The 27,067-nt window shown below is 43.6% G+C and overlaps 1 protein-coding gene across 14 annotated transcripts in view; it reads left to right on the plus strand.

The window, feature by feature from the left end:
* ANK2 (ankyrin 2) overlaps positions 1 to 27,067 on the plus strand; it is a 343,812-nt gene that overhangs the window by 114,750 nt on the left and 201,995 nt on the right. The gene's annotated exons all lie outside the window — the stretch shown is intronic.

Here is a 27,067-nt window from a genome sequence, read left to right on the forward strand (position 1 = left end):
GGGGCTGGGAGCGGTGGTTTGGGTCGGGGCGGTACGGGGGGGAGCGAGGTGCAGCAAGCCGGAGAGGGATTTTAGTGCTGGTGGTGGCGGGCGGCTCAGTAGCCCGGTGGCCAGCCCGCTGGTACGCCGTAAGCCAGGGTGTTCTCTGTCTCGATGTGGGAATTGATAACGTGGTGATAACTGAACCGGGTGGTTAAGCAGAGGGTTGTTTCTTTCTTTTTTTTTTTTTTTTTTTTTTTTTTTTTTTTTTTTTTTGTGGTTCAGTGGAAGTTGGCTTCGTTAGGCAGCGGATGCTTCTGAGCACGGGTTTCCCTGCGGCTCCCCCCGAGAAAGAGAGCAGTTTGTTGTGACAGAAGAAATATAAAACCTGCACACGATGCTATCGCCTCAACTTGCGTGCTGCTGCTCCTTTTTCTTCCAGCGATACAGACGCAGGGTTATAAACCTTTAGGTCGCTTTCCCAGAGATGTTTCTTACATTGGGTTATAAACAATCGTAGGGAGATACGTTGCCGGCTTTTGTACCATCGGTAGTAATTCAGCGATGCTGATGCAAAATAATTGGGTAAAAATGTGAATTGTCCAGCCACACCCAGTTTTCCAGGGCACTTTCTCCGTGTGTCTGGTCTCTCGTTCGTAAACGGTTGAATTGCAAGGTATAGCGTACCCGCTGCTTCAGCCTCCTGCCTGAGGTAATTTCTTTTTAATGGCCTTAATTGTAGGCAGCTATTTATTTTTGTTTGGTTTTTTTCTTTCCTTTAAGAGGAAAGATGTCCGTGGTTCTGCATAATTATGACATAACCTGCTTTACAGTTATTTCCCCTCCCCTTCTTTAATCTTAATTGGTATAACGCGAGTTACCCCACTGAAACGTGTGCGACTACTTGCAGGGCGAGGAATTACTCCAATATGAGGAAGAATTTAACCTATACAAAGTATATTTACTGGTGAATTTTTCACTCCCTCATTTTGCATATGTTTTGCATTTTAACCGACGTTGTATGTGAGCAAGACCAATTGCTACAAACGGAAATGATATTTAGAGCTGCGAGCAGACGCTTATGCAGGGACTTTTGCGAGGGTTTTGACCCGGTGAAGAAAAGCTGTTTTGCAATAGGCGACACTGTTAGGCCCCTTTTTATCACAGAGGGAAGATTCTGTACGTACAACCGTAAGGGCATGAGAGAATCTAGTCTAAGCAAGAAATTGAACAAAAACATCCTCACCCCACCCCATCGTGCTTGGAATTTTGCCTGGATCTCCACACAGTGGGGGATTTTATATAGCACGTTGGCATTTTATTTAAGCGCAACGGAGCAGCGGAGGGAATATCTGCTTCGCCTTACCTCGAATTTGAAAGGTTTATTTGTGCGGGTATGTAAATGCATATGAGGAAGCAAAAATCAAATGATCAAGTGTGTACCCAGTGTTTTCATTTGACTGGTAGATAATCTGGGAACAACAGTGTACTAGGGGAGAAATTTTGCAGATCTAAGGAACCCAAATGGGTGTTTTCATCTCTTTTTTTTTTTTTTTTTTTTAACCATGTATATGTGGTTTCTTGTTTTGCCCTTGTTTTGAAGTGGCCCAGAGCCTTTCAAGGTTGAAACACAAGTGTACGCCACAGCTGCCAAATGAACGCTTAGAAAGCATCTCTTATACTGAGCCTCCATATTCAGAGGCTTCCAACAGCTGATGCTTCTTCGTTTTTCAAAAACATCATCAGTGTTTGGGTATCTCTTTAAAGTTATCTTTTTCCAACTAGAAAATATTCATCAGGCATTTTTCAATCGACCAATGTAAACCGAAAAAATTCTTGATCGCTCAGTTTGGATGCAATAGGTGTTGGTGTTTCAGGTCTGGTATTGGATTAGCTCTCATGAAGCTTTACCTTTAGCAACTTCATGAAGAAACACAGCTCCAGGCTTTAATGTTCTTTTTTAAGAATAATGTTCTTAAAATCTAAAAATAGTTTGGTGGGTTTTTTTTTTTTTTTTTTTTTTTTTTTTAAAATGAGAAAGAGACACTCTGGAATAGCCAAGAGTACAAGAATTCCAGATTGAATTCCTCTGCATTTTGACTAGGTAGGCACAATTTCTTTTGGGAACAGAGATGAAAGTGCCATGTGCGAGAGCTCCGAACTCAAAAGTAATGCAGCCTGTTTTCAGGTCCTGAACTACTTTTGCTGAACGAAGCTGCATTGCGCTATCCAACATGCCCTCTATCTGTTCTGTGGAAGTTGATCCCTTTTGTGTGGATAATTAAATATTAATTGAGCCAGATGAGTTTGATCTATGTATTGGGAGAGACAGAGGGAAATGCATCTCAGATACAGCATTCAGCTGGATCTTCTATGTTCCAGGAGGGTGTCCCAACTAGGAAGTGATGTGGGTTTTCTCTGATTTTCAGCAGTACCTCAGGCCTTTTTTTTTAAGCACACGGACTTTAGAATGAAAAAAGCTTCAGTTTCATCCTAATGCAAGATGGGAAAAACGGAAATTTTGGTAAAATGGAGAAGATGGCTACCCACCCAAACCCAAATCTAATCCTTGTGGTGATGTTTGTGATTTTTTGCTTTCCAGCGAGTCAGTGGGCTGCCTCAAAGGGTTCGTGAACCCAATGGTAGGGTTACGTCCAGCTTTCCTGTGGAACTTTGCATCCACATGAGGAATATGGTGAAATTTGTGTTCCTGGGGAAAAAAAAATCGTGCTAAATCTCTGCGTTCCTCCGGTTCTCGTGTCGGAGAGCATAGGGTGCATTCTGCTGGAGGCAGAAGTGAACAGATCAGCCTTGCGTGGAAACCCCCCGAGAGCAGCACTTGGGGTGCGTTGGTCCTCTTGTCTTGGTAGCCAACGTACCGTTTACTGTTGAAGGAGTAGCATAGCAAGTGAATAAGAATTTATAATACGTTAGTTTTTTGAGTTTTGCCAAGTGTATTGTGAAGTGTCCAAGTACCAAATTCCTATAATTCCTCTCAAGGATGGTGGTTTGTTTTTTTTTTTTTCATTACGGAGGGTTTCAGATGAAAAACTACTACTCTTGGTCATTGTGTAGAAAATAAAGCATGCTCCTGTATCTAGTACTAAAAGCACTGGTGGCAAAGGGGTTTCCAGAAACCACAGGTTCTTACTCCACTGATCATAAAATACACATAATTGATGGATCGATGCACGAATAACGCATCTTAGCTTATTACAGAATTCCAGTATTGTCACTTGTATTGCCCATTCTTTAAGAGAAATTAAAACTTTGGAGTCAGGCTCATACTAGAAAACGCTTGCAGGAAGTTGTAATGCTGATTTAAAGGAAGATAAATGAGACCTCCTTCCTCACCTAAGCATCATCTCCTGTTTTAAATATACCTATGGAAAAAATTAAATTGGATGTATTAGGTGAGGTCCTTCAATTGGAAGTTGTATACTTGCTAATGGAATCATTGCAGTGTACAAGCTAATGCTTTTAAGTAATTTTGATTACTTAAGACTGTTCATTCCATGCATAAGGTAATTGAGACCTGTTTTGGACTGCAAGGGCAATGTTGGTCACCTACGTTCAAGAACAAGAATCCAAACGCACACAGAGCGTGCATAGAGGGATTGCTAGAAGAGAGGGCCTGTCTTACGGAAAAACTGGAAGAACTTGGCTTGCTAAAGCAAAAGGCCATCTGAGGGGAAAAGGAAATGAGGCTCTTTAGCAGCCTCCTAATAGGTTTAATCAGGTAAAAAGCCAAGAGAAACTTGATTAATTATGAATGAGATGTGATTTCTCTAACGTATCACCGGACTGGATTCAACTGGAGGAGGTCTCTCTCGCTCCCGTGTTCCTGTGTTTTCACTTATGTCATTTACGGTGCTGTAATAATATTACACAACAGCTTAATTGATGGTAAATGTGGCTATTTAAGTCTTTTGAAACGTTTGTTTACCTGGTTATTTCACTCATCCAGCTACCAAATTTAGTGGAAAATTGAATGCCATCAGAAGAAAAATTTGAACCAGTGTCCATCTCTCCCTAAAATCAGCGTGGGGACTTGTATGACAGCAGTTCCAATCTGCTGGGTGATGTTTCCTCGCAATTGCCTTCATTTCACGCTCGCAAAGTCCCACTTTAGCCTTCTCCAGTTGCTGCTGTTTCCCCGCGCTATCCCGTTATTACTGGTGACAGACAAATAGCTGTGGCAACGCCGCTCTTGGCTGTGTCGTTTGATGATCCAGCCGAGATGAAACCAGAGCGTGCTGCTGCTTCTAAGAGAGATCACGTCCTCTGGTTTTAGAAGAAGGAAGGTTTTCCTTCAGATGATAGACAGTAAGCTGAACAGGCAGAAAGAGCTACTGAGGAAAACCAGTCTTTTCTTTCATTCAGGACTAGGATATCTAAAAGGCTTTATCACAAGGCAAAAGTTCTAGTTCTAAGTTAACCCAACTCGCGGATGTTCGATGTTGTTAATTTTACTAGTAACGCAGCTTCTGGAAGTCTGGAAGGTTCTTTTCTTCTTTCAGCTGAACCAGTTTCAGAGGACTGGAACTGCCTTGTTTTCATTGGAGTTAGTCCAATTTGTGTGAGAGTAAACCAGCAGAGAAACGGTGCTAGAATTTGCTCTGGAAAGAAGAGAATAGATGGAAAGACAAACTTATTTTTAGGCAAGAGAGAGGTTTGTAAAGAGACTGTTAAGGATCAAACCAGACGTATTCCTAAATGTCCGCACTACATTTCAACGTGGTTTGTGCTGTCATAGATCTGATACGAGTCCAGTGATATTCTTGCATTACTGAGATCAGGTTTTGCTTGCTCCCTTTGCCTTTCCTTCCTGTCACAGGGCTTGCAGTGCATTTTGTGCCAGGTATAAAACTAACATCATAGCTACAAATGCTTAGATTTTTTTTTTTTCTTCTTCTCCCCTTTCTTGCCCGTCCCCTGTAGCTTTAGTTGCTATGTCTAATGGTAACAAAACACCAACGAGGTGCATTTACCCCACTATGAGACAAAGCGCCTTATCTCTGTCACCGGTTGCCACAGAGGAACCATCGCTTTTGATGATTGCATCAGCACAACGCCCCGTCCTGCTCTCATGGCAGCCCCGTGGTGGTTGACACTCTGGAGAAATAATTTCTGTTGATTTACAGCAACGAGGCAGGGAAAATAATGACGGGCAATATAGCTGAACATCTGGCCTACCGCATTTTGTGTTGCCATTGTGGTTGTTTTTCTAGCATCGTAAAGCGTGTAAGACGGAGAGAGAGCACGTAGTAGCGGCCACACGGCTGAGCCTGGCTTTTCTAGGTCTTTATGTTCTAGTGTAACGGGGCGACTTCAACAATTATTGCGTTCTGGTGTGTTGATGGACTAAGCAATGAACAAATCTTAGAATTGACACAACTACTTACAAGATTATGTTGGTTGGACTTGGCAGTGCTGCCTTTACGGTTGCGCTTGATGGTCTTAAAAGTCTTTTCCAACCAAAATGATTCTATGTATTTGTTGTGAGCTTTTTTTTATATCTATCTATCTATCTACCTTTAAAATGTTTTTTGTTAATAGAGTAATAGTAATCTCCAAAAGGATGGAGCTATTTTAGTGTATTAGCAGATTTGTGCAAGTGCTGCACTTCACAGATTAAATATTGTGAAGATAACAAGGAGGAGATCATCTGGATAAGAGCGGTGAATTTTATACAGAACCGCGTGACGTGTTGAGCCTGCATCCGCCTGCCACGTGTTCTGGGCTCCCAATTTATCGTTCACAGTTCTTGCTCATTTTCACCAATGTTTGCCAAACACCACTTGAGTCAGAGAAGCGAGTCCCTTTTTCCCCAGCCAGCTTCCCTTTCTCCCAGCAGGATGCCTGGGGCTGTCGAGGAGCGCACGTATCGCATCGCGTTCGCACATCTCGCAGCCTCGTCGCGCGTTCCTGCAGGCCAGCGGTGACGTGGGCTGAGCTGGGCTTTCAGGCGGCGGCTTCGACTTGCCTGTCCTGGCTCTCTGGGGACGTTAGGGTCCATGCTGGAGGCAGCCACGAGCTCGCTCTGCCTCCCCTCCTGCTGGGTACGCTACATATGATGGAAGAGCATCTGGGAGAAGGATTTTTAGCAATAAGAGAAGTCGGTGTGAAGGTCTGATGCTTATAAATATATCCATAGCGAGCGTTCTGTTTGGTCTTCTGCAGCTTTTTTTGGTTTTCTTTTGCTTTTTTAAGTCTTGCCTACTGAGCCAGCGCTGGCCCGTTTCTCTCTTCGGGCGGTCTCCGTTCAGCGAGATGCGTACGATCTGGGGATGTATGGGCAGCCTCTCGTCTTCTCTGCCTCTCTTACCTGCCTGTCCTTATCTGAGATGTCATGTTCCACACAGCTCTGCATCCCTGCTTCCGCTGGGCATGCTGTGTTGATGCTTTAGATGGCATTTCTGGCTAGAAAAGTTTTTTTTTTTTTTCCCCACTCTACAAATTGAGACTGACATCTGCAGCACGTAGATGTTTAGGCTATACACTGGGAGCCCTGGAGCTCTGAAATGCAAGGAACAGAGGGAGGCCAAGAAAATAAGATGATGGCTAGGGGCTCTTACATCCTCATTTATTTGCAGGAATTAATTATTTCAAAATCTTTCCTAGCTGATTAAGTGGGTTGCTTTTGTCTTGGTGACAGAAAGTGCTGAGCTGGAAGTTTGAACTTGTTGTTATAATACCTACACCGTATAGGAATAATTTAGTATTTCCATAGTTCATTTTCAGTAGAAATTTGCTGTACTGTTGCTCATCCAGTGTGATCCTAGTCATTTTGCATTTTCTCCTTAATTTCCACTTGATTTCATTGTGCTCTGGCACCAAATACAGGAGGGGAAATTTTTTTTTTTTAAAGAAGTGGATGGAGATGGGCCAGTGTTTAAGACTCCCTCAGAGCAGTTTCTAAAATTGCATGAGAGAGGCAGCAAATTGCTTCAGGCTGCTTTTTCACAAACAATTCATAGTTGAAAATACATGTAATTAATTCTCAAATTCATCTTTCTCTCTGGTAAGCGTGATTTTGGAGGATGGAAACGCGATATTACGTCTTCACCTTTTAAACAGAAGGGCGGCGTATCCTTACAGGCATTGCAAGTCAAATGTGTGGGCATTGATTAGTCTTCCCCAAACCTTCTTTCATTAAAAATGTTCCTCGAGCACGGAGCAATTTAGGGAGAAAAGGTTCATTATCTCACCTCCTCTGTGGCTGCTTCCAGCTAGCCTGAAGTTGGGTTGCACGCAGGTAAACAATTTGTAACCTACTGAGATTTTTTTTTTTTTCCCTCTTAGTTTAGCTCACACACTCACAGAAATTTAGTCCATGAATGAAGTGTGCCCTGGAGAGTAGGATTGACTCCTAAGGAAATGATGGAGTAAACGGCAGTAATTGCAGTTTGAAGTGATTTTCTAGGTTAAACAGCATATAAGTTTCTGCCACAGGCTAAGTATTTCAGAAGTGATTGGTTGCTTTTATTTGTTTCATCCAGTCTTGAATGGCACGCGCTGATATTATGCTGTAGTGCTGGATCTGAGCGTATGGATTTAAATTGGCGCCAGGAACGCACAGAGTCCTGCAACGATTTAGCTTCACGATCAATTAAATCTGCTAACTGTTCCGCTACTACGCTTTCTTTATAAAGCAGTGCTGGAGTACGTGTCAACGTAGTTGAAGAACACTGGTGACAGTTTGGAAATGCATAGATGAAAGTGTGAACCGATGAAGTTTATAAGCAATTTATACGCTTCTATAGAAGATTCTGAACCTTGTTTGTCTCTTGCTGTATTAGAAATCGTGCTGCTTTCCTGTGACCGAGCGACTGCTAGTCCCTCTTTCTCTAACATTTTAAATATCTCATACATCTGGCAGCTTTCAATATCAGAGAGCAGATGCCAGCGTATAAATGTCAAGAAACAGTGGCGGTTATTCATCTCGCAAACCATGAAGAAACCCAATCTGACCGTTCTGGTAGACACATTGCTATGATCCGATCCAAAAATGAATGAATAGGCATTAACACAAGGAGAAGCAGGCTGCGGGTTGTGTACATGTGCATTTGGATCTGTGTCGTTATGCCGTATCTCAGCCTCTTCGTGCATGTTTTTTGGTTGGTTTTTTTTTTCACTGGTGCGTGGCGACTGAGGGCAGTGGACTATGGTCTCTGCTGGATGTCAGCGTAGGTTTGCTGCAGCCAAGGGGGCTCTGCCGGCTTTCATCAGCGGAGGGTCTGGTCTCTCGTTGCTGTGTATACCTCTATCAGAAAAACAGAAGCGCTGGAAGGGGCGCGGATTTTCCAGTCAGTCTATGATTCATGCTCGTTAGCTTTGACACGCTGAAGAAAGACGCTTTATGAGCTGGCGTTTCCATTCACGCTTGGACTGCCTTGCTTGTGCCGAAGATGGAGCGAGGGCTGTGGCATTCGCGGCGAAACCAGTGAAAGAGAAAGATGGGAAATGCGTTCCGTGCCTTGTCCGAAGGTCACCGCCCTGCCAAAGACCTACTGCTCCGGTTGGAGACCGTGGCTTCCCATGCAGCCCTTGGCACTGCTGGTACCACCTTGGTTTGTGTGAAATGCAAGTTAAACGGATTAAGTGTTGAGTTGGGCGTTTCCTTTGGTGCGCGCTTCAGAGTTGGGGAGGAAAGGCGTAAGCTCCCCGCCTGAAAGGCAAGCGCGGCTTTTGTTGTTGCGTTTATTTGTAATGAACTGCTTCGAGCGGTGCAGAAGGTGTTTTCCGAGGAAGCCCTTGGCTTGCGATCGCTGTGATTGCGTTCGGAGGCGTAAGTGCACGAGGGCTTATGGTTCGTTATATTTAACGCTGTGTATTCGTACACGCCTCTCTGCCCCCGCCGGCCGTCAGCGTGACTGCTTTTTTCACAGCAACGTCGCCATCGGAAGCAGCAGGCGATGGCTTTCGATTGTAGAACAGCTGCCGTGAACTCATTACGCGCTAATGTACGCCTTAAGATGCGAGATTGTTCCTTTGCAGTGAGGGTGGCCCATTTGAGATAGAGTTGACAGCAATTAAGATAGCGATGTACCACATGCCTTTCCTAGAAATCCTTGCTATAAACCAGTTGCTGCCTCTGAACAGAAATAATACAGTCTGGCTCATATTTATATAGTAGTTACATGAACGGTATCCCAATTTTTGTAGTGAATGAACAAAAAAAAAAAATCCTGCTGGAAATCCCTTCTGCACAATGTAGCTCCATCCAAATGGAAAACGGATATATTTAATTAAAAAACCAATCACTAAATGAAAGCGATAAATACAATTAATGAAAGTCAACCTTTTTAATTGATGTAATTGAAGTGACAAAGGTACGGTTACAAACCGGTCGAGTATGAGTTGGAATCAGTGAAGCTTTATGGGTCGGGTGTTGATGCTGGAGACCAGAGTTAATGGATCATCCATGGGGGTGGGTGATGTTCGGGCTGGGACCTTTGTTTATTTTCTCCCATCTGTCCTCTTGGGAGGATTAACGTGATGATGAAATTTTTTTTTTTGGTTTTTTTAAATTTTGTTTTGGTTTGTTCTGAAGGAGGGAACAAACAGTTAACCTTTTGCTGAAACTTTCCGAGAGAATGGGTGTAGTTGATCTCCCCCAAAAAAGAGAAGCCCTAGTGAACACAGAGGGAGAACAAACACTTCAGACTGGGATAGTTTCCAGTCTCCAAAGTCCGTAACATAGCGGTGGCGTTTGTAATCTTGTTTAGCAATAAGTTCTGAAGCCCATGGGGTCACGGCTTTGCGTTTCTCTGTTCCAAGCCTGAGGTCACAGCGTGACGCGTGGTGTGAGATGGTGCAGGCACCGACTGAATCGGGCACGGCTTGTCCTTCTTGGGAACCAGAGCAAGACGCTGATCCGGGCTTGAGTTCCTTTCTTCCTTGCTGAGGAGGAGAAGGGATGGAGATGAGCTGTTTCTTGTGCGGCACTTTCAGTGCTTGACTTAGATCATCAGAGAGAAAATTCTGGATCTTGTTCACTGTTATGTACTTATGAAAAACCTTTATTGGAACAGTATGAAAAGCACATAATTATTTGGTGGGTTTTTCCTGTCTAAAATGTGATTTGTAGAAATGCAAATGAAATGAGGGTGCGGTTTACATCACTGTAATGCATGGCTCAACCGACTGAGGTCGGGCTGCCGTTCTGATGACGGTGATGTCAACATGCAGTCGTTTTCTCAGATAGCATTCCTGATCGTTGCAGCCAGCGTGCTTTACAGACTACATTTGGTCTGAGCGCCTTGCGCTGCAGCCGGTTGCTTTGCAGTGCTTTGCCCCGGGCGGCCTCCGGCGCGAGTGCCGGAGCAAGGCTGCGAACCCAGCGATCCCCCGTTCCCCTGCTAGGCACCAGCTCCAAGGGCGTGCGTTCCTCCCTCCCCCTTTTTAAAACCCTGCCTCTTCTCTTTGCTCTCCGTGCCCTGTACTTTTTATTTGAAGACTTTCTGAGCCCAAAGTCTTTTCTCAGAGGTTACACAAAGTATTCGGGGACTCATTCAGGTTGATTTTAACACTAAGATCTTGAGACGCGCCCTGGAAAGCAAACCCTTATCTTAGCTGCGTTCGGACAAACCCCACAACTCAGTTTTTAGAGCCCGAGTCAAAGTTTCCTGAAGTTAATGGAAGGATTTCCGTTGCCTGCAGTAATTTGCCTGCCCTTTAAAGGCTTGGAGATTCAGCCCATCAGGAATGAGTTGAGCGTTTCCTTGTTGACCCTGGACGTTTATGGCGCGTAGCTACATTACTAGCTGAATTAAGGCTAATTTTCAATATACTTAGAGCTTGGATTCATAAATTCTGGGGCCAAGTCTTTAATCCTTCTCTGGAATTTTTTCCCTTTTTACTTAGTAAAATTATCTGGATGGTTTTATTGCAATAGTAATGATGACCATTAGTATATATTGATGTTTGTGGAAAGCACATAATCCCATCAGTCCATTTCCCCGCTTGTGCCATAAAATTCAGCAAACAGAAACCTGTAGAAACATTCAGACACTTATCTTACCGAAGCACGTCAGTTCACCTGTAAAATACAAGAGCAGTGCTCAGGTACGACCTACATGTATCTCAGCAGTAAGGATTGAGTAAGTCCATCACCTATCACCTGGAGGTGGTGAAATGTATGGGTGGGTTATTTATTCCAGATGGCATTAAAACAGTTTCTTCTGGCAAGAGTTGATTATTTTCACTGATTTTGTGGTTTTTTTTTTTTGTTTTTTTTTTTTTTTTTTAAGAACAATACATCAAACAGTGAGTCTCACAGCATATTGTCAATTCTTTTATATTTCACTTTATGGCATTGTCAAGACGCAGGGCTATATTTCCCCCGCTTTAGTCCGTAGCGAAGCATACCTTGGTGTTCTACCACATGTGGCACTGAAGCATCTCGCTCCTTTTTGAAGGCATTGTTAAACTTGCTAGGTGAGGTGGTAGCAGAATTTTACTGAAGGTTTCTGGAGCTCTGGTTAATGTTCAGACAGAAGATCAGCAAGAAGAAAGCTGGAATTGGACACAAGCAAGCGCATTGATTACATGAGCCATTATTTTGCTGGAAATTCAGGGTTTTTTTTGCCTAGTGTAGTATCATCATTTTAATTATTGGCACTGAGGTCAGTATGCAAACAGCTAGTTTTCCTGTGATCAGTGTCCAGAATTTCACGCTCGCGTTGGCCGTGGTTGAGAGCAGTGGAAGGGTGATGCTGCGCGACGGCGGTTGTTAGCGTTAAGCGTGAGCGCTCTAGAGCATTGCAGAGTGACGTTCTGATGCAGAAGAGCTGCAAAGAAAATTCCAGGTGTGGCAAACCCTTACAAATAATGGCAGGGGTTATTCGGGCCCACTGTGATTGTAAGGAACGAAAAACTCTCTTAGGCAAATGAGTTAGTGTACCAGTAACTTACAAACGAGTAAGTTCTTACTCTGGAGAAGATGCTGCCGTTAATGAATTTTGCTTCTATGCCAAAACTCACTCTACGGTCCGTGTTGTCAGAGCAGCAGAGAACGTATATGTTTCAGTGTGTTTCAAAAAACTCTCAAGACCTTAGCAGGAAATCCCAAGGTACGATCCCTTCCCTCTTTCAAATTTCTTTTTAAGAGTATTGTTTCATTTTTGGTCTCATAAATACAACTATAAATATTTGTTCTGCTACTCATAGGTATTGCTGAACAAAATTGTAAAGTTCCGTTTTAATTACATTTTGTTTTACAAAGCGTTTCAGAACAGAGGTGGAAGAAACATCCTTCCTTTACATCGATTTCATTCAGTGTCTGTTAAAGTTGACGTAAATCTTCGGGTTTGGCCGCAAACTAGGTTCAAATGATTCCTGAAGACCTTTGCCCACTCCAACTATCCAACGTGTCACTCCATGTAGTGCTCAGTGATTTCCCCCCCCCCCCCCCCGCCCTTAGGTTGTTAAATGCCTTCAATGTATCTGTCTGTTTGGATAAAGAAATATTTCTTCAGCTGTTCTAAATGAAGAAATGTTTCTGTAGCCTCTGGGAATTTACTAACTGCAGAGGTTTCACAATTGGATTGCTGGCACGTAACGGAATTTCCGTGAAATAAAATGGAGACCCACAGAAGAAAAAAATATGGAAAGGTTTTTAGGAAAATAACTTAAAATCCAAAAAAAAAGGAATAACTCCTGCAAGAGAATTGCATTTCATTTCTAAAAAAAATGTGGGCTTTTTGTCAGCAATTCTTTCCTTCATCTCTTCCATTGATATTTTTAAAGAATATGCCCAAAATCTCTGTCTTACTTGACTCGGCTGCTACCCATGTATTTCGTATAGAATTTATTCAAGCTTTTGTCCTTGTGCCAGCGGCATCGGTATCCCCGTGCAGGTGCCGGGCTTCCTGAGAGCGGCCCTGACAGCAGATGAATCGGGCATCGGCATCCCAAGGTTAATGAACGGCTTCTCAGTCGTTAGTAGAAGAGGGTCCTGTCCCCCACCTCTTCGCCAGTCTTTACAAGACAACTTTTATAAATGTGAGATCTCCGCTAACTTCCATCTAATCCTATGCCATGGGTCGATGCATGCAGTTTTATACAGATCGTGAAATTTTCTGTCATTCGTATAAAGCGCGCTAGTTGTGAAGCCTTCGGCGTTCATTCCAAGTATAAGAAATGTAGATGCAACATTTAGACGCTATGCTTAATTGTTCTGTAGTGATCTTGATATATATTATCTTTATTAGCAGTATTAAGTCATTTGGTTTATATAACGGACGTGTCTCTGGCAACGTCGCAACGTTAAAGATTTCCTCTTACAACAAGATGTAGGTGCTCTCCATTGTGCAATAGTCACATCAACAAGGGGGAAGTGCCAAGGAGAAGGAACAGAGTGATGGCTTTTGTTACTTAAAGTTTCGCTCAGTCCCCAGAATTAGGGATTGATCTAATATGATGCCGAGCACTTGCTTTCCCACCGAGAATACTAAGTCGTGGGTTGATTTTCAAACATATTTTTGGGGTAAGGGCTTAATTACCCGTGTCGCTCTTGGCGTGTATATCCGCTGTTCATCGAAAGCAGTGAGCTTCCAGCAGGGAATGAAAGAGATCTTGGGTTTCAGGGACACGAGCAAATATTATATTAAAAATGTACGTGCGGTTTCTCTCACCTTTTCAAGGCTTCAGAGTTAACTTTTTATGGAGGACAAATTGCAGAGCTCTCACAGCTGCTAGGGAAGTGCCTCCAGCTACAAATATTTTGAGGAAATGCCTTTTATTATCCTAAATGTTTAGTGCAGAAGGGACAGAAAAAAGTTGCAGACCGTCACAGATAAGACTACCTCTCGTTCAGTGCTGTGCTGTCACAGGGTAGCCTATGACTAATTTTACGTCTGGTAACATTCTGGCTAATTATCAGAATTTATGTTCTGTTGCAATTGTATATTAAAAGAAAAAAGAACACATCTCATTTTGGTTTAGAATATAAAGAAGAAATTAAACCCCAACGTTTTGTGTAGTAAATTTTCAGAAGACATTTAGATCTGGGAACTCAAAGCTCTTGTTTCCTTCTGGCAATTAGCGACTGAGAGGGAGCAGGAGCCATGTCTGAGTTGGCCTCTGGGTCTGGAAATCGAAATTCCCAGGGCTCCAGCCAGGTGAAAGAGAGCAGCCTCAAGGTAGGAGCTGTAGGCATCTGGGCTGAACAATGACCGTAGGAAATACGAAGGGAATGAGCAAGATTTTATGTTGTTTGAGTAGAAATCAATATAAGTGGGACTTCTTTAACGGGGAAATACCCAGCCAGCTCTGTCTGTAACCCCTTGGACTATATATGCAGGTAAAGCACCAAAACCTCTGCGCTTTCATGTTTAGTTTTAACATTTTTGCTGAGTCTGGGTAGAACTCGCTTCCCGTCTTGGCACTAAGGACTTCGTTGAAGCAGAGATGCCGATGAGTTGAAGGGAAATCTGACAGATAAGGCTGAACCAGAAGACTGATGACTTCCTCAGAGTTTGAGTTTGTTGTTTGGTTTTGGTTTTGTGAGGTGTTTGGGTTTGGTTTTTTTTTTTTTTTGAAAGAATTTCGGTTTTGGCACCAGAAAAAGGAACTTGCTGATGAAATCTGCAGGGCTGTGAAGGGTGGGACATGGGAAGAATGAATAGTGCTCAAGACATCTCATAGAAAAGGGATGAAACGTACTAGTACGAAGTATCAGATCGTGCAGTTGTGGCCTAATAAAATTTTCCGCTACAGTCTGAGCTCTTGATGTTTTAGAAGTCAAAGGCGAGAAGGACTTTAATGTAATAGCTGATTGCAGGATAAAGGTGGACCACAAATTTGGTATAGCCATAAAAAGGCACTTCTATGATAACATCAAGTACAGTCTTTTTCAGTAGAGAAGGTGAACGTCAGTGGTGGAGTACAAAACGCTGCTGACATCTTGTCTGGAATGATACGTAAAATGTGATAATCCAGGCTTTACAAAGATAATCTGGAATTGGAACAGGGCAGAAAAGGCCATTGAGGAGGCTGGGGGAAAGGAGCTTGTTTTGGAAGAGATAAAATGTTGGCGCAGACAGTAAATGGATATAAATTTTCTGTGATGAAATGCAGGCCTGAAGTTACACTGTTCGTAACGGTTCGATTAATGACCTTCTGGAGGAACTCTCTGCTAAGAGAGTAGAGGCAAGTAAGTTCTCTATTTTAGCATGGAGTTAAAGAAATGTACGGCTATGAGCTTGCAACATCAGGAGGCTGGACCTGAGGACCAAAGACACCCCGTGCGTGTGAAGTCCGAAATCTTCTGGGGACAAATAGGTTAGAGCAGATCTCCCTGACCAGAAGACCTCTTGTTCTTTTTGTGGCGGCTGTGTGCAGCCATACTAGGCAATAGAGTCCTTTTTTCTTTTTTCTTTTCTTTTCCCCAGGTTTATCAGGAGACCTAATTCATTCATGTCTGTTGAGTTGGGATAGCATCAAAAGGAAATACCTTCATAGGTCAACCGTTTGCGATAAAGACCTTAATCCGTGCCATAACCCAATACAGTTGAGGTCATCTTCCTTTCCCACCTTTGCTGATATTTTTGCTTGACAGGATATACTTGCCAGTCTTTTGTTTCCCCCAGTTTATGAGAAAGCCTTTAGCAAGAGATTTTTCTTTATTTTTCCAACCCCCCCCATCCCCCTCACCCCACCCCCCCCCACCCCACCCCCCCGTTTCCTGTACTTTTTCCCCCAGGGTTTTTGCTGTTGAGATATACTGGGAGCATTTGAAATACATTCCTATTGCACCGGTCATTTTCTGGGCACAACCAGTTCGTAACGCTTTGGCCCGCTTCTCTTTGCAAAAAGCCTGTTCTGATGTAGTTTAACAAAATACTCGTATTTCTGTCACAGATTTGCAAAACCCAATCTTTATGGGCCTAAAACATGACGTTCCAATCACCGTAGCTGTGGAAAAATCTGTCTTTTTAAGGTGTTTTTTAAAACGATACAGGCTCTCGCTCTTTCTATTGAGCGCTGCGTCTGGGGCAGGTTTAGGCTTTCAGCTCCTCCGTAATGGGCGATATCATTTCAACAGAGCTTAATTAAGTCAGGTGGAGTTTTACTTGATGATGCGCCAAACAGGGCAAATAACACTTGAATTAATTGGACTGCTGCTTTATAAAAGAGGAAGGCTGCAAAACAGGACGGTATTTTATTTCTTTTGGTATTTAAAGAGTAGATGGTTTGAAATGTATCTGATGCTCTCTCGGGGTCACTAGTTTTCCATATTTCTGCATTGCAGCTGGCAAGATGTTATTGTTCAGAGTAGCTTAGGCATGACTTCTCAGCCTCTTATCCTCTACACTGTATTTGCATTTGTGTATTAATTGGAAACCCTATACAGATTTAATTCTCATGGTTTACATTTAAAAAAAAAAAAAAAAGGTAATTGACTTTTAAAAGCCCTAAGAGAGTTTTCAGAAGGGTTTGTATCAGTTTAGCTACATTTATTTAAATATTCCCTTGTAGCTCACTCGGCATGTATTTATGTGTGTACGTCGCCTCAGAAGTGTATCGGAGAAGATGCGGAGAGTGTTAAGTAAGGGTAACCTGCAAATCACACCAAGTTTAAAGGACATGATGTCACTGAGACTTTTCTTAAATGCCAGGCTGCAATCTTTTAATTCCCTTTGGGAAAATGATATTTAAGCGATTTTACTATGCCTTTTTTTAGCGTGAGTGGTGCTGGTTTTAAAGAGATAGACTCTTTTCTTTGATAATGGCTTTCAGAGCAAAGCATGAACATGCTGGTGTGGGTTGTTATTTGCAGACAAGAAGCGGAGGGATGGACTTTGCGTAGCTGTAATGAAAGTTGCAAATAAGGAAGACCAAGAAACATTGAGAAATAATTAAAATATGCGTTTAGTGGGGATGGCGAGGGTGTATGTGGTTGGTTTGGGGTTTTTTTGTTGTTGGTTTATTTTTTCCTCCCCCTGTAGGCAATGTGATTCAAGAGATTTCTGCAGCTCACCTGCTTTGGGATCTTGTGCCATTTAAGACGTTGTTGTAAAATATATGCCCGGTACTCCTGCACGACAGGTTACCTATGGGTAACCTGCGGAGCATGGTCACCCGTAGGTCCTATGGGTGTTGGTCCTGGCCTTAGTGCTCTTGTACAGTTTACCGCTGCTTAAAACATCCTCCACATCATTTCGAAAGCATGTGATTTATATATACTTTCTCAAATATTCCCTTTAAAAGGATAAAATAGTGATAGTAGGTTGCTGCACAAACATTATCCATTAGAGCTAGAAGGCAGTGATTGTTAATAGCAAACTACCTTGTGAGTCTGAGAAGTAAATATTTTAGCAAAATATTTATGGAAAATCAAATAATTTCTGTGGTTCTAGAAATTACAATTAAATAGCCCTCAAAAAAAACCAAAAAACAGCTGTTTTCCTATGACTGGCTATGTGCAGTGTATAACTTTGTTGCGTATCTAATCTACAGTGAATTAACAGCCTGGCAGGCAATCTAGCTTGCAAATGAATTTAATTACTGGCCGCAAACTACTGTTTGCACGGCTTTCATTGAACTCGGTTGGAGCTGAAGATGCTCACCTTCAGTTAAGGCATCCGGGAGGAACTCCGCCGGGCCAATTTTTATGCTGCAGGGCAAAAGCCACTTAGGATGGTACCAAAATTCACCTGACAGAAAATGATGTATGAGAGACACCGGTCCCCGTTTGCAATCCATGTAACACGTGTTCTGACTGGAAAGAAAGGGGGGGAGGAAGACAGAAATGTTAAAATTAATTTCATCCTTTGTAATATCTATGATAATTTCTGTGTTGTATGTTAATTTTCTTGAAACAAGTGTCCAAATCAAAGGCAAATGTTAATAACTAAGACGTACGCTGGAATTAGCATATCTGCAGCAGGCTCAGAATTTTTTTCCTCTGATTGTTTTCAGAGGAAGGCTTTTTATGTAAAACTAGGCAATGCTTTTGAAGAGACAAATGGAGTAAGGAGATACGTATATTCTGCATTTGTGTTGGAACTATCGGCTAATAAAATTAACAGATGACTGCATAAACACCACCAACTAGAGCAGAAGAATATATGGAATGTGTATGAAATGGGGAGATCGATAGAATTATTGATTGATGTCTGCTTGCTTTAAAGAAACTTTTTTGTCTAATTTTGCCCATTTCTGATTTTTGAAGTTTAAATCAGCAGTAGGGAAGTAGCTAAGATAGACGTGTAGAAAGCTCTTGCGGAATCACCTTATGGACTCGGGTTTTTGGCAGTATGATGAGGCAAATCTGATTCCATCCACTCCTCTTCCAGCTGATGGAGCTCCCCAACTATGTTTTACCTTCCAAGCCGCTGAAATTTCTGCAAACTTGTAGTCTTTGCTGAGGCTTTCCGCATGGTTGCTGACACTGACCCTGGTCAGCCTTGAATTTGTGCCCATAAATTACGTGGGGCATCCCTGTCCAGGATTACAAAATCATTTTCCAAGTAAGTGTACGGTATAATACATGTTTTCAGAGTGTTATCTTCCATTGCTGCTGATGAGTAATTCCAGCTGCTTTGAAATATCTTCCTTCAACAGTGGCACAATTACAGGGCTGTTGGTTTTGTCCGGAAAAATCTTTTTTTGTAGGCCTTTATCTTCATGAAGGAGTCCTTGAGGTGTGCAACAGTTGCATCTCTGGTGGCTTTATTAATCTTATCCCTTCCGTTTTGTTTACTCTGGTCTGAAATGAAGGTTGGGTTCCTGGCAACAAGAGCGAGTTTTTGCAAAACTTGCCGTTTGAAATATTTTAAGCGGGCAGGTTTGTTCTAATTTGCAAAGTTTTACTGAGCAGGTTAATCCACTCAAGCAGGATGGTTATTTTTCCTGTTCTGTATTTAACTGGTACTTTGGACTTTGTTGTTACTAGATAAACAAGACTTTCTGTAGCTAATACAGGGTTATTACCTTTCAAAACGTTTTGGAGGAACGGTATAGCCCTGTGTGTCGGGTTTGTGTGGCAAGGTTTTGGTAGCGGGTGGGGGCATGGGCTATAGGGGTGGCTCCTGTGAGGAGCTTCTAGAACCTTCCACAGTGTCTGACAGAGCCAATGCCAGCCAGCCCCAAGATGGGCCCGCCCCTGGCCAAGGCCAAGCCAATCAGCGCCTCTGTGATAACATATTTGAGAAGGGGGGAAGGTTTTGTACAACCGGCGGGGGAAGTGCAGAGATGTAACACAAAGGTCAGTGCAGGAGGGGGGGGGGGAGGAGGAGGAGGAGGAGGTGCTCCAGACACCGGAGCAGAGATCCCCCTGCAGCCCGTGGTGAAGACCATGGTGAAGCAGGCTGTCCCCCTGCAGCCCATGGAGGGAGGATGAGGGGGTGTAGAGATTCCACCTGCAGCCTATGGAGGACCCCACGCTGGAGCAGGTGGAGGCACCCGAGGGAGGCTGTGGCCCGTGGGAAGCCCGGGCTGAAGCAAGTCCCTGGCCGGACCGGTAGACCTGTGGAGAGGGGAGCCCACGCCAGGGCAGGTTTTGGTGGCAGGACTTGTGACCCCGTGGGAGACCCACGCTGGAACAGTTTTCTCCTAAAGGTCTGCACCCCATGGAAGAGACCACGCCGGAGCAGTTCGGGAAGGACTGTAGCCCGTGGGAGAGACTCCATTTTGGAGCAGGGGAAGGATGAGAGGAGTCCTCCCCCCGAGGACAAAGAAGCGGCAGAAACAACGTGCGCTGCACTGACCGCAACCCCCATCCCCCTCCCCCCATTCCCCCCCTGCCGCTGAGGGGGGAGGAGGTTGAAGCCGGGAGTGAAGTTGAGCCCGGGAGGGGTGGGGGGAGGTGTTTTAAGGCTTGATGTTATTTGGTTTTTTTTATTGCTCTATTCTGTTTAGTAATAAATTAGATGAATGCCTCTTTCTAAGTTCAGTTTGTTTTGCTCGTGATGATAATTAGCTCTCCCTGTCCTTATCTCGACCCGAGCCTTTTGTTAACTTCTCCTCCCCATCATGCTGGGGAAGGAGTGAGCGAGCGGCCGTGTGGCGCTCAGCTGCCGGCTGGGCCTAAACCACGACACCCTGTGTTTTTCATATACCAAAAAAAAGCTTCGACTTACTCTCTGTAGGTTCAGCATTTCTGTAGTCAAGAGCCATGTACTTGGCTGATGAAAGGGTTTTTTAAAATCCGGTATCTCATCTCTGGCATTCACAGGTCAGAGGTGCATAGCAAAGAACATTTTTTTCTCTGTTCTACTAGGAAACAGCGTTATTCTTGTTATTCTGTCTCCATCTATTCCATACCATGTTTCCTTATAAAAATCCATTTAAAAGACCTTATTAAAATAAAACCACCCCCAAAATTTTTTATTTATTTGACATGATGCGTTCTTAACAAATTCATGTTGGCTGCTCCTTATGTTCATTATTCCCTTTATGTAAGGGCTTCCCCGTTGCTATTGAAACCCTCTGGGTAATTTTGTGAAGGTTATCCAAATTTTTCCCGAGATCCAGGCGGGAGGAAGCTGTTTGCCAGTTCCAGTTCTGCTGAGCCGCGCGGGTGTCGTTAAGCCAGGTTACAGCTGCCTGGGAGGGATGATACGGTAGGGCAGGTCTTGCAGAAGTCTGACAGTCGCCACTTGAGATTTCAAAGGGCAAAAATGCTTTGTAGGTAGGTCAACAGAGCCTTGCTCAAAATCTTTACAATTTGACTGTTTAATGGGGTTTTTAAGTATTTTTCCGTGTATCAAAATTTCGGCTGACCGGTCAGGAACTCTTCCTTCTCTGCTTGGTGTGCAAGTCTATTCTTTCTGTTCCAGTAGCCACGTTCCTTAAAAACTGTGATAGCAACGTTTGTTAATCAGCTCTCCTGTCTCGGAAGGAGGAGGAGGTCCTTCTACGGCATTTCTCCGAGCAGGGAATTGCATCCTGCCCTGAAGGGCTTCCAGCACTCCTCTGGGTCGCCTTTCCCTGGGACTAAATACAGGTATAATACCAGGATAATATTGTAGGAAGGCATTGTGTGTAGCAACCTGAGAACTGACACAGATAATTTCTGAATTCAGGCGTGATGCTGGTTCTGGGAGGGTTTTTTTTAAATTTTTTTTCTTATTTTTAGTGCAACTTTGGTACAAATCAGATGAGCAGATGGGCACTTTTCACGCTTTGTTAAAGCAAAACTCAACCTTTGCTTATATTTTGTTGGTTTTGAATTGTAACTGTGTTTTCCACAGCTTGGTTAGCAATCTATTTGACTGCTACTGGTGTCTACGCTATGTCAATATAGGGAAAATGTAGACAAAGGAAATAACCATTAGTTACAGCTGCTGGTACTGAGCACACCCAGTTTATCAATATAAAGAGACTTTGTCCCTGAGCCTATTGTCACTCCTGCACCAGTTACTGTCTCTTGAGATTTTGCCACATCAGTCACCCTGCAGGGGATTATAGTCATTAGCCCAGTTTTTCAAAGGAAACTGTTCAGCCTCCTAGAACAGCTTGAACAAGTTTTGCATCGGTGACGTTACTACCCCTGGATGGAGGAAAATTGCTAACATCTCCGTTGTTTTCGTAAATGACCAAATGTGTCTGGCAGAGGAATAAAGTTATACAGAAAGTGTCCTGGTTACCATATTCCTTCTACTTGATTTAGGACCGCTTCAAAGGACAGGTCCTCATCGGCGCGATTCCTTTGACTTCTCCGCCAGATCCACACCAGGTGATAACGGAGGGCTGCTGGCCTTTCGTTGAACGCCTGGTGCAGTGTAATTTGAAAATAAAAATACCTAGCTCAGACTGCACCGTTTATAAAGGCATTCCTTCTTTGTAGCTACCTGAAGATGCGTCTTCACCTTTGAATAATTTACTTGCTAATTTTTTTATTTTTTTAAAAAGCTGTAAATGGAGTTCTTGCTTAATGTGCTTTTAGTGGGAAAGAGGAAGAAGGAGAAGTGATTTAGTAGTCGTAACTTTGATCCTACGGCGGGCTCACCCCCCAGCACATGCACTCTGATGCATATCACAGGCAGCGCCCGTGCAGCACGGGGTGTGCGGGGTTTTTATTTTGTGTGTGGCATAAGGAATTTAAACTGTATAGAAAAGCATGGCGGGTTGTTCACCGACTCTTACTATTTCATCTCCTACGTGCATCCTTCCTGGAGGAGTGGTACTTTGCAAAAAAAAAAAAAAATAAAAAAAAAAAAAAATTGCATAGTTTAAGCTGCTTTTACTTTCTGCTGCTCTGCACTGCTGCCGCTTTCTGTGTTATTGCCTGAGCTGTTCAAAAGCAAACTGTGGAGCGTAGCTGGGAGCGCACTGCTGGGAAACGTCTTGGCAGGGGACGCCCTCGCAGGCAGCTGGAAACACGTTGGCCTGCAGAAATACAAACTGGAGGCCAAATGCAAAAGGGTTTCTTTTCAAATGATGCTAAAATAGGTAGAGATCCACAGTAATAATGATAGTCAAGTATTGGGAGTGTCACATATATATATATGTAAAGATCTTAATTGTGTGATAAATACAAAAACTAGCTGTATTTTGCATCTTCCATGTCTGGATGTCTTGGCATGTTTATTGGTTTCTCTTGTGCTTGGTCGGCTGCGTGGGTTGAAACCAGACGGGTTTTCGTTCATCATTTGCAGACGGCGGTGCCAGCGGTGCGGCACTGAGCGACCGACTCTGATGCTGCGCTCGGTATCTTAAATCCCTTGGCAATGAGCAACGTAACGCTGACTCTGTAAGCTGTTCTCCATGAATTTGGCCGAACTCCTGCATACTCGGCTGCATTAAAACCCAATGGGAAATCTGTTCCTACCAAGCAATCTTTTGTTTGCGCTGCGATGTGCAAACAAACCTGCAATTGCTTTGCCCCGTCTGCCTTACCGCACCAAAAAGGACCTGCTGCTCCAACCCAGAAATAGCTATATTGCGGTGGCAGGTGGTTTTGTTCCTTATTCCAGTATCCGTTTTGTAGCTCGTTCTGTCGCGTGGTTTCTCCGCTTGGCACTTGTAGAACGTGGTGTTTGCAGAAGGTGAGTATATCTTGTTGCCTTAGTTCCTAAAATACATCCAGAGCAGCAGAGGTGGAGGTTTGTTTTTTAATAGAATGTATACCAGCATTGGCTTCTTGCAAACATTGGAAAAAAAATAAATTACGATGACACGTGCATTTTGCATTATTTTTCAAAGTTCTTGGAGCCAAAACCGTCATTGTCCACAGTGCACGTTTCTTGCGTGGTGATTCTGTGGAAGAGCGTGGGAACGGTGTTTCGGGTTATTTATAGACATACCCCGAGGCAAATCAAGGTAAAACAACAAAACAAGTGATACCAAAGCAGATAACCGCAAGCGCGTTAAGCAACCTGCAGATAAAGAGGCTCACGGGTTGGGTGGCTGTTTATGCCCCGGTGAAGACTGTTCCGAGGAGCGCTGGATGGTTCTGGAGATTACTATCTAAATACAGTTTTTGCTTGGGGATTTTTTTTTTTTTCCCCCCTCATCCCTAGGTTCCTCATTAATTTTGAATCCTGACTGGCAATGATTGCTGTTGTTGGAAATGATAGTTTCCTCTGCAGAAATGTTTCAGCAGGGTGGAAGATACTTTTTTGTGCTTTTCTCCTGCTTGCTCTTTTTTTCCCCCCCTTGTCTTTTTTTTTTTCTCCCTATCTATAAGCAAGGCCACCTTTTTCCGTGGAAAACAAATGTTTTTGTGATCAACGCTAAGATGCCTCGTTAAGAGTGGTGCATCGAACAAGCCATTTTCTATCTGAAAAAGTTTCGATAGGTTTTTTTTTTTTATAACCACCGAGAGACGTTTCAGACATGGAGACACTGAGAGTCACCTACAAAACTCCTGAGTTTCTCTGTGATGTGATGATTTGATGATCTGATTGCATGCAGATACCCATGCCAAGCAGTAACGCTTCACTTCTCCCCGGGCACCAGAAGCCTGGCAGCTCAGATTCCCTCTCTGGCTTTGTTAGAAGTGTCAGATTTGAGACAGGCTTGCAGAGCAGGGTAGGAAGCTAATTATTTCGGGTTCAGTTCCGAGAAGCGCTTCTTTCCGTCTGCCTTTTGATTACGGAGCTGCCGGTGCCTTTAACGAGCAGAGAAAACTCTCAGATTGCAAATATTAATTTGCTCTAACCCGCTTCTGGCGAAGTCTCGGCGCAGGGAAAAGCGTGACTGTTGCGTTCAGAGAAGGGACGCCAGTAAAATGGATCGTAGCCGAGTGTAAATCGAGCCCTTCTGGTGTCGCAGTTATTTCATACCCACTGAAAACTCCTTTGGTTTTCAAGCCCTGGGGCTGCAGCTCGGAGACCTCCCAAACCCACAGACCCCGTTCGGCCGCACCTGCGGCGACTCGTGCCCGCCGTCGTGTTCCGAGAAGCGCAGAGACTCCTGCCCCGCGGAGTTCGGGGCTTTGGCTCAACTTCCCGGTGAGGACGTGTTGTGCATTTACACAAGAGTTGTCCGTCTGCTCATTTATGCGCTTGCAAAATACAGATTTGCCAAGAGGCCGTTAGTATCTCGCTGACGTACGGTAACGGTAAAGGTTACCGGAAAAAAACCCCTTTATTTTAATGCCGAAGAAGCACTTTTGTAGTATTGAGGACAGGAGTAGAGTTGCTCCACTTGCCCTGCACGGCAGCTTTTCTCTGCCGAGTCTGTCCCAGCTCGTCCCGTCGAGCTTCCCAACGGAGCAAAGCCTCCATAAGCCAACCCCAAATCAGCACAACAGATTGCTCACCGCAGAGAATTGTTAGCCACCCTCGTTCTCGGGGAATTAGTGTGGTCAGTTTTTGCTAAATATAAGAAACAATTTGAGCATGATTCCGAGTAAAAGTTTGGGCAAGGTTTAAGGGTTATCGGGCTGCAAGGGCTCTCCCTTGCTACCGGAGTAATTATTTGTGTAGGAGTTTCTCGACCTGTTGACTAATGAGGGAAGAGCCCCATTAACAAATTTTGTCCCCAGGTATGGAAATTTATTTTGAGCATCTTGCAGTCTCTTCTCCACCTCCATGTGATTGATGGCTCAGTATCTTGGTGCTGGCTGCTACAAAATATTCCTGTAAATTAGGTATTTTTATGAATTAACCAAAGCACTATCACACCTGTTGTTATAGGGACAATACAAAATTCATTTGAACTACTTTTATACTTATGGAAAGGATAAGAGATGTCTAGACCAATTATTTTTTTAAAGTGTTTTAAGGCTCTGGGTGGTTCTTCAAAAAAACGTTAAGGTAAGAAGAATGCATACAGCCTGAAGATGTGTGCATTTGATTTTTAGTACTATTTGCTGTTGTCAAAATTGTAAATATGTGTCTGAGATTTTTTTTTTAAGTATATTATTGACTTAAAGACAAACCGAAAATGGCTTGCATACAGTCACAACACAGAAGTGCATAGAAATCATGGTGAAACGGAGCGTTGACACTGCTGCTCGAGCCTAATTAGCTGTCACAGTGCTGCGCCGCGTAGTCTGTTGCAGTCAGGAAAACTTGTTGTCGTGGTAAAAATGATTAATTTAATTTAATTTGCAAAGCTATTTTAAGCCTTGCTCTTTTTGTACTGAAGAATTAAGCCACGAGACGCTAACACCGAGATCACTGAAGCGTATGTAGGTGTACTTACTTTCGTGTTTAAGCTAAATAGGCTTAGGTACCGTGTATGTGCGTTAAGAAACGTTTACCATCAGCCAACTATTTTGGGCAGATTCTTTATACCGGGTGAGTGATACGGCTTTGCGCTGTCAGTACTTGGCCCAGCTGCTTTGGGATTGGCTTTAATTCATCTGCATGAGCTCCCGTGTCATTAAGGACGGCGAAATAGAGCTGTCTTCTCACTTTTTGCTGCTTACACTGAAGTTGTCTTTCTTCCACGTGCTCTCGCGGTATACAGGTTCACCGAGGCTTTCCCATACACGTTGTTTATGTTCCTGTGTGGATTCACACGACGCCTTTGCTTAAGCAGAAACACTTTGTTCTGCATTTGGATAACCCTTCTCTTCATCTGTGACGGCTCAGAAGAATTCTTCAGAGAAGTTCCTTGGTAGAAATAACAGTTTAGTATAAACCGCTCTGCAGCAGTAAGTTTGCATTGTTAGGAGCTGGCCCTGTGAAAGCCCTTCTAAAGGAAAATTCAGGAAGTTTTCTCCTTGGTAAAACACCAGCTTCTCATTTTTCCTTTACGAACGCAATTTCTGTTTGCATCAGTGAATGTTATGGGGAGATTCTCCAAAGCCTTCCAAGTCAATGGAAGCCTTTCTTTGACTTTGTCGGCTTTTAAATCTTAAGCATGTAAAAGGGGATAAGAAATCCCTAATTATAATTTACTAATGCGTTTTAAGAATCTTGTTACAGCAGGCTTCTGTAGAAATGCAGTTTAATACAGCTGGTAAAGCTGCAAGAACTCATTTTCTTCTGGATTGAGCACTGGGTCAATTAGAAGTAAGCTGATTTATCTCTTGTTATACTTCACGATAGCTCTGTACCCCAGCCGTCGTCTTCTTGAGGCTCTTTCAAGATGATACTCTTTGATGGATCTTCATCCATCAGAGCTTTTGCAGAATTGGGTATTTCAGTCATCCGTTGGGCCCATGCCATGAGGGTTGTGAGCTCCATGCCACAAAGAGCTGTCTACAGGGAATGGACCAGCTTAAGCATGAGAGGACATCCTCCAGAGGTTTCTGTGTTGCTCCACTGCTTTTTTTTTTTTTTTTAAATTTTTATTCTGATCAGTGATTATTTAGCAGAGACTTGTAAGAACAATGGTATTGTTTTGAAAGACGTTGAGGATGTTGCTATGCTTTCATGATCTTTTATGTAACAGCTGGGAAGGTGCCGGTGATAAATGATAACTACTCTCTTGTGTAAAATGAGAGGGGTTCATGTAGCAGATTGCCAGCATACGTTCAGCCTGGAGAAGAGGTGGCTCCAGGGAGACCTTAGAGCCCCTTCCAGTCCCTGAAGGGGCTCCAGGAAAGCTGGAGAGGGGCTGGTGACAAGGGCAGGGAGTGACAGAACACAGGGGAATGGCCTGAAGCTGCAGGAGGGGAGATGGGGATGGGATGTGAGGCAGAAATCCTTCCCCGTGAGGGTGCTGAGGCCCTGGCACA

The sequence above is a fragment of the Balearica regulorum genome, chromosome 4, assembly GCF_011004875.1.
Source record: "Balearica regulorum gibbericeps isolate bBalReg1 chromosome 4, bBalReg1.pri, whole genome shotgun sequence".
Classification (NCBI taxonomy): domain Eukaryota; kingdom Metazoa; phylum Chordata; class Aves; order Gruiformes; family Gruidae; genus Balearica; species Balearica regulorum.